The 9,828-nt window shown below is 39.0% G+C and overlaps 2 protein-coding genes across 3 annotated transcripts in view; one reads left to right on the top strand and one right to left on the bottom strand.

Moving 5' to 3' along the window:
• Window positions 1-9,828, bottom strand: part of LOC122980554 (adenosine receptor A1-like) — a 719,840-nt gene that overhangs the window by 275,073 nt on the left and 434,939 nt on the right. The gene's annotated exons all lie outside the window — the stretch shown is intronic.
• The window catches only part of tafa3a (TAFA chemokine like family member 3a), a 104,665-nt gene continuing 101,799 nt past the window's right edge, over window positions 6,963-9,828 (top strand). Inside the window, exon 1 of one of the 2 annotated variants that reach the window (XM_044348696.1) lies at window positions 6,963-7,477. The gene's annotated coding sequence lies outside the window, so the exon portion shown is untranslated. The remainder of the gene's footprint in view (window positions 7,478-9,828) is intronic. The other variant, XM_044348694.1, reaches the window with a different exon arrangement.

Below are 9,828 nucleotides of genomic sequence, written 5' to 3'. Positions count from 1 at the left end.
ATAATAAGACTTTTTACTGGACGACAGTCCATCAAGTCTTTATTTATAAATGTTAACTCTGCAGTACTTTTCCCACGAGGTCAGAGGTCAAACGGTCCACTGGAGTGGGTTGATTGGAAGTGTCACCTGATGAATGAAAAAAATAACAAGACATAGCAGGTGTCATGCTGGAGGAGGATAAACACCAGCAGGGTTATTCATAACCATGGCAACCCAAGAGGTGTTCGAATTAAAGGCTTATAAATGATGTACTAAATAAATCCATTAATTACAACATTAAAATCCTTTATAAAGGGCTTTTTAGAAAGTGGCACTAAAAAATCACATCAAGAGCAAACAGTTGTATCTGCGTCTCATCCTCACATGATGGTTTGCTGTTTAAATAGAAAACTCCTGTAATCTCACCATATTCCCATCACTCAAATACAGCTAATTGATAAGAGCACAAAGCAGCTAGAGTTTGTCATTAGACAAGAATCCTTGTTTTGGTCCACTTTTCAAAGAAGAACATCACTAATGGTACATGAAGAGTAGCCTGTAAGTGTGTTACATAATCACTTTTATCTGAGGTCACAGTCCATCTTTCAGCTGATAGTGCTCAAGGACGGAGGCTGATACGTGATTTAATTGCACTGCTATTGATTGTTTTTGCTCTTACAAATCACTGTCACCAGGTAAACAAAACCTCCATCGATCCAGTCCTGCTTATTCCTAACAGGTCAACATGAGTCAATACTGAAGACTTTGCTAATATGTGTGCCCTCTTTGTTCCTGTTGTTTAGTGACCATAAATCACTTTGTAACTTTGATTTGAAACTTACGATACACTGTTTATTTTTCATTATCGCATCTGCGTTCAGTGAAATTACTATTTTCTCAGCGTATCATTCATGTCATCTGTAACCAACAGTCATTTGTTATTCTTTGATTTGTTTCTTAAATTGTTTTTTTTTTTTTTTTTTAAAAAGTGAAAGTGGAAGCCAAACCACATCATCTTATAAACCAGTGTCTTTGCCTGTGTTGTTAGTTTGTTTGTTTAATTACTTATTTCCTTTTTTTAAAAAAAGTATATTTACTCTACTATACCCCAGAACAAGACGAAGAGCAATTTTTAGGCACTTATACAGAACTTTATACTTCTACTCCCCTACATTTCAGAGGAAAGTATGATACATTTCACTAAACTTCATTTATTTGACAGATACATCTTTTATATATGAAACTACTTTGAAGATAAAAATTTTACACACAAAATCTATGACAAACCCATAAAACATGATTCATTTTTATAGATTAAACTACTCAACAGTATATAACAAAATGATTTGCTCCACCGCCGACCAGCACTGACATTAACATGCTGCTTATGCCTTAATGCATCAGTAATGATTATCCATAATAATATAATTAAGTCACATTAAAAGAGACCATTTTGCTGAGTGAGTAATAGTAATACAATAATAGAGCAATAGTATACAGTATTTTGCTGCCCATTTTTATTTCACTTAAGTTAAATTTTGAGTTAAGGACTTTTACATGAGTATTTTAATATTGTTGTAATGCTTCTTTTACTGAAGTAAATGATCTGATTACTTCAGAGTGCAATCACTGCATTTTTGACATTATAATGTAACTTGAATCTTCTGTAGATGATTTCTATGCATTGATACCATCAAACACAATAAAGTATAACAAAGAGACCACAGAAATGTTGTTGTGCATTGACAAGATTGTGTGTATTTTTGTAACAGAGATGTTTGTACCTGTGTAAATTGACCAGTAGATGGAGCCAAAGTATTATCAGATGGGAAGCAACCTGAAGAAACTGGTGCTGGGATACTGGAGTGGAGGCTCGTATGAATCTATCATTATGTTTGTTGACCTCTTCAGCAGATGGAGGTTGTGTCTATCTTGCATGTAATAACTGATGCATTGTAATTCTACGGCTCAGTGGAAAGCACATGTTGTTTATCACCTATTTGTGACCATTTTTGCAATAACAGCTGTTTTATTGCTAACTGTCTGCAACACCACATGCTGGCAAGTGATAAAAGGAAATGAAATGATTTCCTTTACTCAAAGGATGGATTCTTAAACCTTTTATTCCCTCTCCCAAAGATGAAGCACTCTCAACATCCAGCAGCAGTGGAGCAAGATTTAATCTCTCTCCTGATGAATGACCCTCTACTTCTCTGTCGGAGGCTGCTGAGGCAGATTTCTCTCAGTCGAAGAGAAACTGTGAAATGATGGCCGAATTTGTTTTCTATGATTTCTAAAGCTTTCTCTTTATACGTGTGTGCGTGTGCTGTTGAGTGTGTGTAGATGAGGTGATTAGGGGGCAGCCACTAGTCCCAATTTAGAAGGTCTCTGATGAGGAACCATTGTCAGGAGAGAAAACAAGGCAAAAGAAAAATAATATGTCCGGAGTTAATATTTCATTGTGTTACAATGCAAAATGAATACACTACAGTCAGATCTGCACTTCCAAAATGTTTATTTCAACTCGGTTTCCATCTTATCTTCATATTTTGTCTTGAATCAGGTAGAACTGAAGGAAAACACCCATTCATCAGTTGCTCAAAACTTTCAAATTCTATGAACATATGAAGTCAGTTTTTAAAAACGCAATATGTGAAAATGTTGATAAAATGTACAATTAGTGATGTAAAGTAATTAAGCACATTGATGGTACTTGAGTGTGAGGAGAAATGTTGTATTTTTTTCTCCACTACATTTATTTAACAGATACGCTATAGTTACTAGTTATTCATCAGATTAAGATTTTACATAAAACAACATATGACAAGCTTATAGAATACAATGCATTGTTACATATTAAACCAGTGGTTTCCAGTATGACCACTTATGAAAATCAGTGGACCCCTTAATTGTCACATCTCATATGTCTGTGAGCAGTTAAGAGTTCCACCAAAGAGTGACTTCACGTCACTTCATTTCCACACAACGCCATTTCATTTGAATAAATGTTTGAGGCCCAAAGAAGTAAAATGTATAGAGGTAAAATATTTCACAAATAAAGCAAAGATTGGAGAATATTCCCTAAAAATGCATCAAAATTTGTGTTGTAGAACTGAAACATCTCACAACTCTCCATATGTATCTTGTGATTCTTTGGTGGGGGCCCAACCCCTGCTGGATAAACCACCTAACTTTATATAATATAATTAAAACTAGCTCCACTTCGACCTCCTACGAGAGCAATAAGGCTGCATGGAGAAAGAGCACCGCCTCTAAATCCACTGCACCAACAGCAACAGCAATGGAAATAGATGACACAGAGTCTGAGTCTGACAGTGAAACCCATGCATAATATGATTTCTTACTGCTTACACATTGATGTATCAATGTTATAAATCTAATAATGTCATATATAAAAATATATCACTCAGGGGCCATTTTTTTTCTGCAGAAGGAGAACTTTTACTTTTGATAGTACATTTTGCTGATAGATTTGTAATGGGTCACATTTGGCATTCTGTATAACTGATTCAAAGACAGGGTGAGAAAGTAACATGCTCAAAACTCTGAAGCAGTTTTTAAAAGAGTAGTAGATGAAATATTTAGATGCTTTTCTCAAGTAAAAGCATCAATACAATGAGGTAAAAGTCCTGCATTCAAAATCCGACTGAAATAAAAATACTATAATCACTGCAGCAGTATTATCACTGCTGCAGTGATTACTGCAGTATTACTGCACACAAGGAAGTGTTTCCACATACTGAATAAAGCCTTAAATCAATAAGGAAATAACTTTTTAAATTGGACCTGGGCAGGATTAGCCCTAGATCTTTTCAAAACCTAAAAATGCCCCTGTTCTGTCTCTCTTCTTTTGTCACTCTCTCATATTTTCACATATTTTGACAATTTTCTTACACCATAGGACACAGACAACATTCTGAAAAATACAAAACTCTAGACAAAGACATTATTAGATATTTTCTCATTTTGATGGCAGATTTATTCTCTTATGTTAAATTTGAGAAGACAACATACTGTAAATTATATGGTTATTCTTGCAGTGTAATATTGACTGTCTTTTGATTATGCCTTGTTTTTGTTTATCAAAGCTTTCAGTGCTCTCACTGTTCACTCTAAATAGAGTTCATGTATTCTGGCGTTGTGTGGAAATTATTCATTTCTCTATGGCTACAGCTCCCCGCTGGTACCTGGGAGACTTGGTGAAGTTGGAAACTCCATTAGGGTGGGCCCCTGATGAAAACCCATTAATGGCTCTTGAGGTCGGGGAAAGACCTGGCAGTGCAACCGCACACAAAGCCATAAAGCCTGATGTAGTTGCCTCTCATCGAGCATCTGCAGCAGAGGAAGAATAACTGTCCCGGCATCTGCAGACCTGTTGAATTAAAGGGGGCATTAACTGCTGCTTCCTCTGCATTATTGATGGCTAGCTCCTTTCCTGAGGGCCATTATGCCTCCTATTTTTCCTTTTGCAATTTTCTGGTAGACGTCCCACTGTCTTCAAACACACTTCCGCGATGAAGGTGAGTGAGGGTTCAGGCGGAGGGCTTGCACTGCTCCCTGCAGGGTGCTGTTATTTTAAGCCGAACCACCACAATCAGTGTTGGGCCATGGAGCCCCCACAGCTCTTGTTCCCTGTGTGATGTGAAAGTAATCACAGGATGACAAGCATGCGGTGATGAGTGTTATGCAAGGTGCCAACTACAGTAACAAGACCTAAAAAGGCAGCGAAGTTTCCTCTGTAAGGTGCCAAATCACATGATGCCTCAGAAGCAGCAGATGTGTATTTCTCATTCCCCTGCAGTGTGACCTCAAAGAGACAAAAAAACACACAAAAAAACAGGGACTTTTATTTGATTTTGATGCCAAATGCACACAAACCGGATTTACCTCATGACTCACCTCAGCTGCCACCTACAGTACATTTGTTGTTGAGCTCTCAAACAGAAGCTAATACTGCTGGCTTTATCTGCTCTCACACAGCTTGAGACACCTTACCTCACGGCTGACCTCATCCTGTCATATGATTTAATGAGCAGAGCTGTGTCACAAACCACGGTGTCAGGGGTATGACAAGATAGGTCCACACAATGCACTAAAGATTAATGAGGTCATCTCCTCTCTCAGTGGGTGTGTGACAGAGAGGAAGAAAGAAATATGATGACTTTGGAAGTCATGTAATAAATGACATAAATAGAATCAAAATAAAAGCTTCTCTATTCATAGGCAATTATGAAGTTGTGTGGCTTTTAAAGCTCTGGTCTACATATCTGCTTTGAATTTCATAGCTCAGCCCGGTCAATAATAATGGGCTGACATTTTTTGTATTCAGTCCCCTGGGATTTGTGTATTCTGCCCTTTGATTCTGCTTACGTGTGTGTGTGTGTTTACTGAGTTGTCTATGAGGTAGATGGCTTTGGGTTTATGATGATAATACTCTCTGAGGGTGTCCAAATCAATCAAATTCAAATGCTTGTCTCCCATCTCCACAGGCTATTTCAAAGGTTGGTATTGATTATTCCACTCATTCCTGCCTTTCGGGGGCCCAGACAAAAGAGACTGCTTGAGAAATGGAGAGATGATAATGCAATTACTGGGGGTAAAGCCTTTGTAGACTGGGCAGTTATGCTGGAGGAGAGCGGAAGTTGAATGTCAGAGACAAACAGATGTATTATCATAACCCCGGTGAGTAGTCAGGAGCCTAATGTCATAACACCCAAGATCTTCTGAGTAAGGGACTGTACACAAATTATTAGGCGAGGGGGGGTCAGAAAAGGGGGAGGGTATTGCACTTTTTATTTTTGTTGAAGGGAGGGTCCTCTAACTTTTTAAGGAGAGCAAGGGAGGGTCTTTTATTTTTTTCTCACCCCATATTTCTGTCTTGTGTCATATTTTATATTTGTAAGATCTACTAGGTCTATATTAAAAAGAGATCAAATAGTTTAGAGCTGCGACGATTAGTCTATTAATCGATAAGTTGAAATTAATCGGCAACTATTTTGATAATCAGTCAATTGTTTCAGTCATTTCTCAAACAAAACATCTCTGGTTCCAGCTTCTTAAATTTGAGCCTTTGCTGTTTTTCTTTGACATGTGAAACAGTCAACTGAAAAACAAAACGAGCTTATTAAGGGCATCAGCATGGGCTCTAGGCAATGGTGAATTTCATTTTTTAAACCATCATGTTTCAAAGACCAAACGATTAATTGATAAAAAAAATCTGCAGTTGAATCGACAATGAAATCTTTTTTTACCTGCAGCCCTAAAATAGTTTCATGTATGCCATGGAGGTATGATTTTCCATGAGCAGAGGATATGAAATATGGGGTGAAAATATTGCACAAGCCCTTCAGCACAGAGCTGCCGTCCGATTCACTAATTTGGTGGCTTTAATAACCATGTGGTGTGTATGTGTATGAGTGGCTGTATTCCCATTTTGTTATGTTTGCCATACATATATTATCTTGAGATATTGGGGGGAGGGTATTTCAGTTTTCACAAAAGCCTTGCTTTTTTATAAAATATAAAATTCAGCACGGTTCCTCATGCCAATAATTTTCACACAGTACCTAAATTGTATGCATTGTACGTAAGCCCTTTCTCTAAGACAATATCACATCATAAGCTGGCCTCTCTGGTTTGTTTGCAATACATTTCCTCAAGATAGGGGCTGAAAATTTATCAAAATCATATTCAATCTATCACTCAACCCAAAAAGCTACAAATAATGTTGGAAATTACACTAAATCATTGGACATTTATGGACTGTAACTGAACAAAGAAAATGACAAGTTTGTACTCTATAAATAGTGTGCTTCTGTCTTCAAGAAGGTAACAATCATCCTACTACCATCATCCGGAGCTGGGTGAGGTAAATGTCTGCCCTCCTTCCTGTCACCACCACAGACCGGGATCACAAACCTCCACTGGATGGCGCTAAAACACCGACCCAGACCCTCCCGGCTCCACACACACACACACTCACACATACACACACTCACACACACACACACTGATGGATCCGGCTTCTCTCACATCCCTCGGACACCTGAAATCCATTTCTCTAACTGCACGAAGACGTTGCCAAAAACCCAACTGCGACCAGTATGTGGAGGGAGGATTGTAAAAAATCCCATTATGCTTGAATCCAGAAACTATGAGTGACGGTCCAGCTGCTGAGGCGCTCTGGCGGATGGGAAGTTGTGAGTCAGAGCCGGAGGACCAGCAACTTTTATAGACTTTGAAGTCTACCGCCTGCAAGTATCCAGCAGCCCCAATTTAGACTTCTTTGACTCAGGGATTGTGCGTCTGGAGAGCTTTGACATTAGACCAGCGTTTTTAGGTTATGTGCTGTCGAGGGCGACTTGAAGCGGCAAGGAGATGGCATTTCTCTAAAGAAAAGATCTCTGGTTTTTGTGGTTGACAATGGAGAATAAATGAAAGGGACGTTTCCCGGGATTAATTGACAGCACAACGACAGGTAGGTTGAGATGCTCATACATATTTTTATTGTCATATATTAAGCTCATTAAACTGTATAATTTGTGGCTTTTACGGACGTTAAAATGAACAGAAATCATTGTATGGAAACTCTTTATATTGTGAATTTATAGAAATAAAAACCCTAATAGCTCACCTGTGACTGCGAAACAGCCAAGCAGTCAAACCTATGAATAAACTACGCCTATCGATGAGACTATTGATCGTTTCCTTTAATAGTTATTAACTTGTGAGACAGCAGAAGGCTGCTGGAAACTAATGACTTAAGGCGGCGTGCAGGTGTAGGTGCAGGCTGGCAAATGATCAGCTTCATACTGTCGAGATATACAGAGAATATCATATCTGTGCGGCATCATGAAATCATCACTGACTGCTTAAATTAGACACAATCCAAGTTTCCCCTTTGAGAGATCTGTCTGATCATTTTGGGTGCACAAAGGCATTAAAGCAACTCCCTTCTGTGTGTAAATCCATGCAGAAATTTCCTTTTTTATACACTTCGTAAATAATAATAATAATAACAATAATAATAATGAAATATGTATATATATACACATACATACATCTATATAAAAGGCAAATGAGTGAGGTGTGTGGTCTCATCTGAGGAGAAGTTTTTATGTGATCATGAGATCAAAGAAGAATCTAAACTGATTCATCACTGATAATCTTGTGAAAAACTGGCATGTAGGCTAATCTCTCTTTTCTCTGTCAGTCTGTTACCATCTATCTATGTATCTATCTATCTATCCATCTATCTTCAGCTGTTTTTGGTACCCCCCAGAGAGAACACATTATATTTTCTCAGCGTTTCCATCTGACACGGCCCATCAAGAAGCCTGCACCTCAGTGAAGGTAACCCCAAACATAAACACGGCTCCCCACAGTAAAGCTCTCTACAGCCAAGTCAAATCGCTGCTCTGAAATGGGACTTGGAGCTGCATTCACAGCGTGGGCCGTGTCCTCCATACAGTGTGATTCCCCTCAACTCAGATTGCGAAAAAGCTCCAGCTATAAGCGGCTTGTTTGTGACTTAAGAAAAGTACAATGCTGTTATCTTGCTGGATTATGTTGAGGAGACATGGATGGAGTCCCTAATGAAAACTGGCTCTTGTATTTGCTGTCAGCTGCTCTGCACACAGACTGTAGATATTTACGATTATGCTTACACACCAATGTGAATATTTCTCTTTCTCCATCCCCTCTCCCCACTCCCATTTCGTCTCTTTTCTCACTCCTTTTTTTCTAAGTCTATCTCCTTGTTCACTCTGTTCTTTTATCTGCCCTTCATCCTCTTGACAAGCGTTGTGCGGTCAGCTGTTTTTTTTCTTCTTCCCCTCAATTAGTGCTATCATCGCATTTCATCCTGCGGAATACAGGGATGGTAATAACCTTACACTCCTATTGCAGGGTGATACAATTCTGCTGTGATTAATTGAAGTCCCCTCAGAGAGTCAGAGGAGGCGTAGATCTTCCCTTTCACACTCACTGACAGGCAACCCATTATATTGTTTTATAGATCGCCGTCAGTAGCCCTTGAAGCTGCCTGCGGCCCACTGTTGTTCTGGAGGGTTTTATTGTGCAGTGTTATTGGTTGGTATTGCTGACAGGCAGAGCAAAGGCCACCCTGGAATTACTGGAGATGGGATCCCTGTGACAGTTCCACTGTATTTGACAGTAACGCTGGAAACTTGGAAAAGATTTGTGCGCTCTGTAATGGTTGTTGTGAAAAAGTGGGAATTTGTAAAGGCTTGGAATAAATTCTTGTCTGTGACAAGCAGCAACTACCGTGGCTCAGGGCTGAAACCACTGTGGAAGCACCTTAAAGTTCAATACCACTGATGGTCGCTAGATGCTGGTTCTTATTGACTCCCATTCAAAAAGCATCAACTTGTCTCTAGAAATAATAAGTCAATCATTTTTTACAATGAGTCATTATAAATTTATCAATTGCTAAATTTGGGTCCTCTAATAAGTGTGCTTATGGTCATTTTGGAAATTATTTTTCCATGAATAAGGTTTGAAGACTTATAATAGCTTTGATGTTTGCTGTGTGGGCGTTGCTTGACAGCTGTTCACCTGCTGCTCTAAACGGCTCCGGGGCTCGCACTGAGTCAGATTATTGTCACAATATTGATTTTGATACCTGCCCTGTTAGCACAATTTAGATAAAATAGCTAACGTTAGTCCGAATGCACAGTGCTTGGTGTTCACAGGAGGCTAGTGTTCGCTTTGGTCTGAGGTAGCAGGACTTATTTCCAAAGCATGAAAGGCAACACCGCACACTCCTTATGTGGAAGGTCCTGTCTCCGAACAGAAAAGATGGCGGCG

The sequence above is a fragment of the Thunnus albacares genome, chromosome 4, assembly GCF_914725855.1.
Source record: "Thunnus albacares chromosome 4, fThuAlb1.1, whole genome shotgun sequence".
NCBI lineage: Eukaryota > Metazoa > Chordata > Actinopteri > Scombriformes > Scombridae > Thunnus > Thunnus albacares.
Note: the sequence above shows the minus strand (reverse complement) of the source record. Positions and strands in the feature narration are given on the sequence as shown.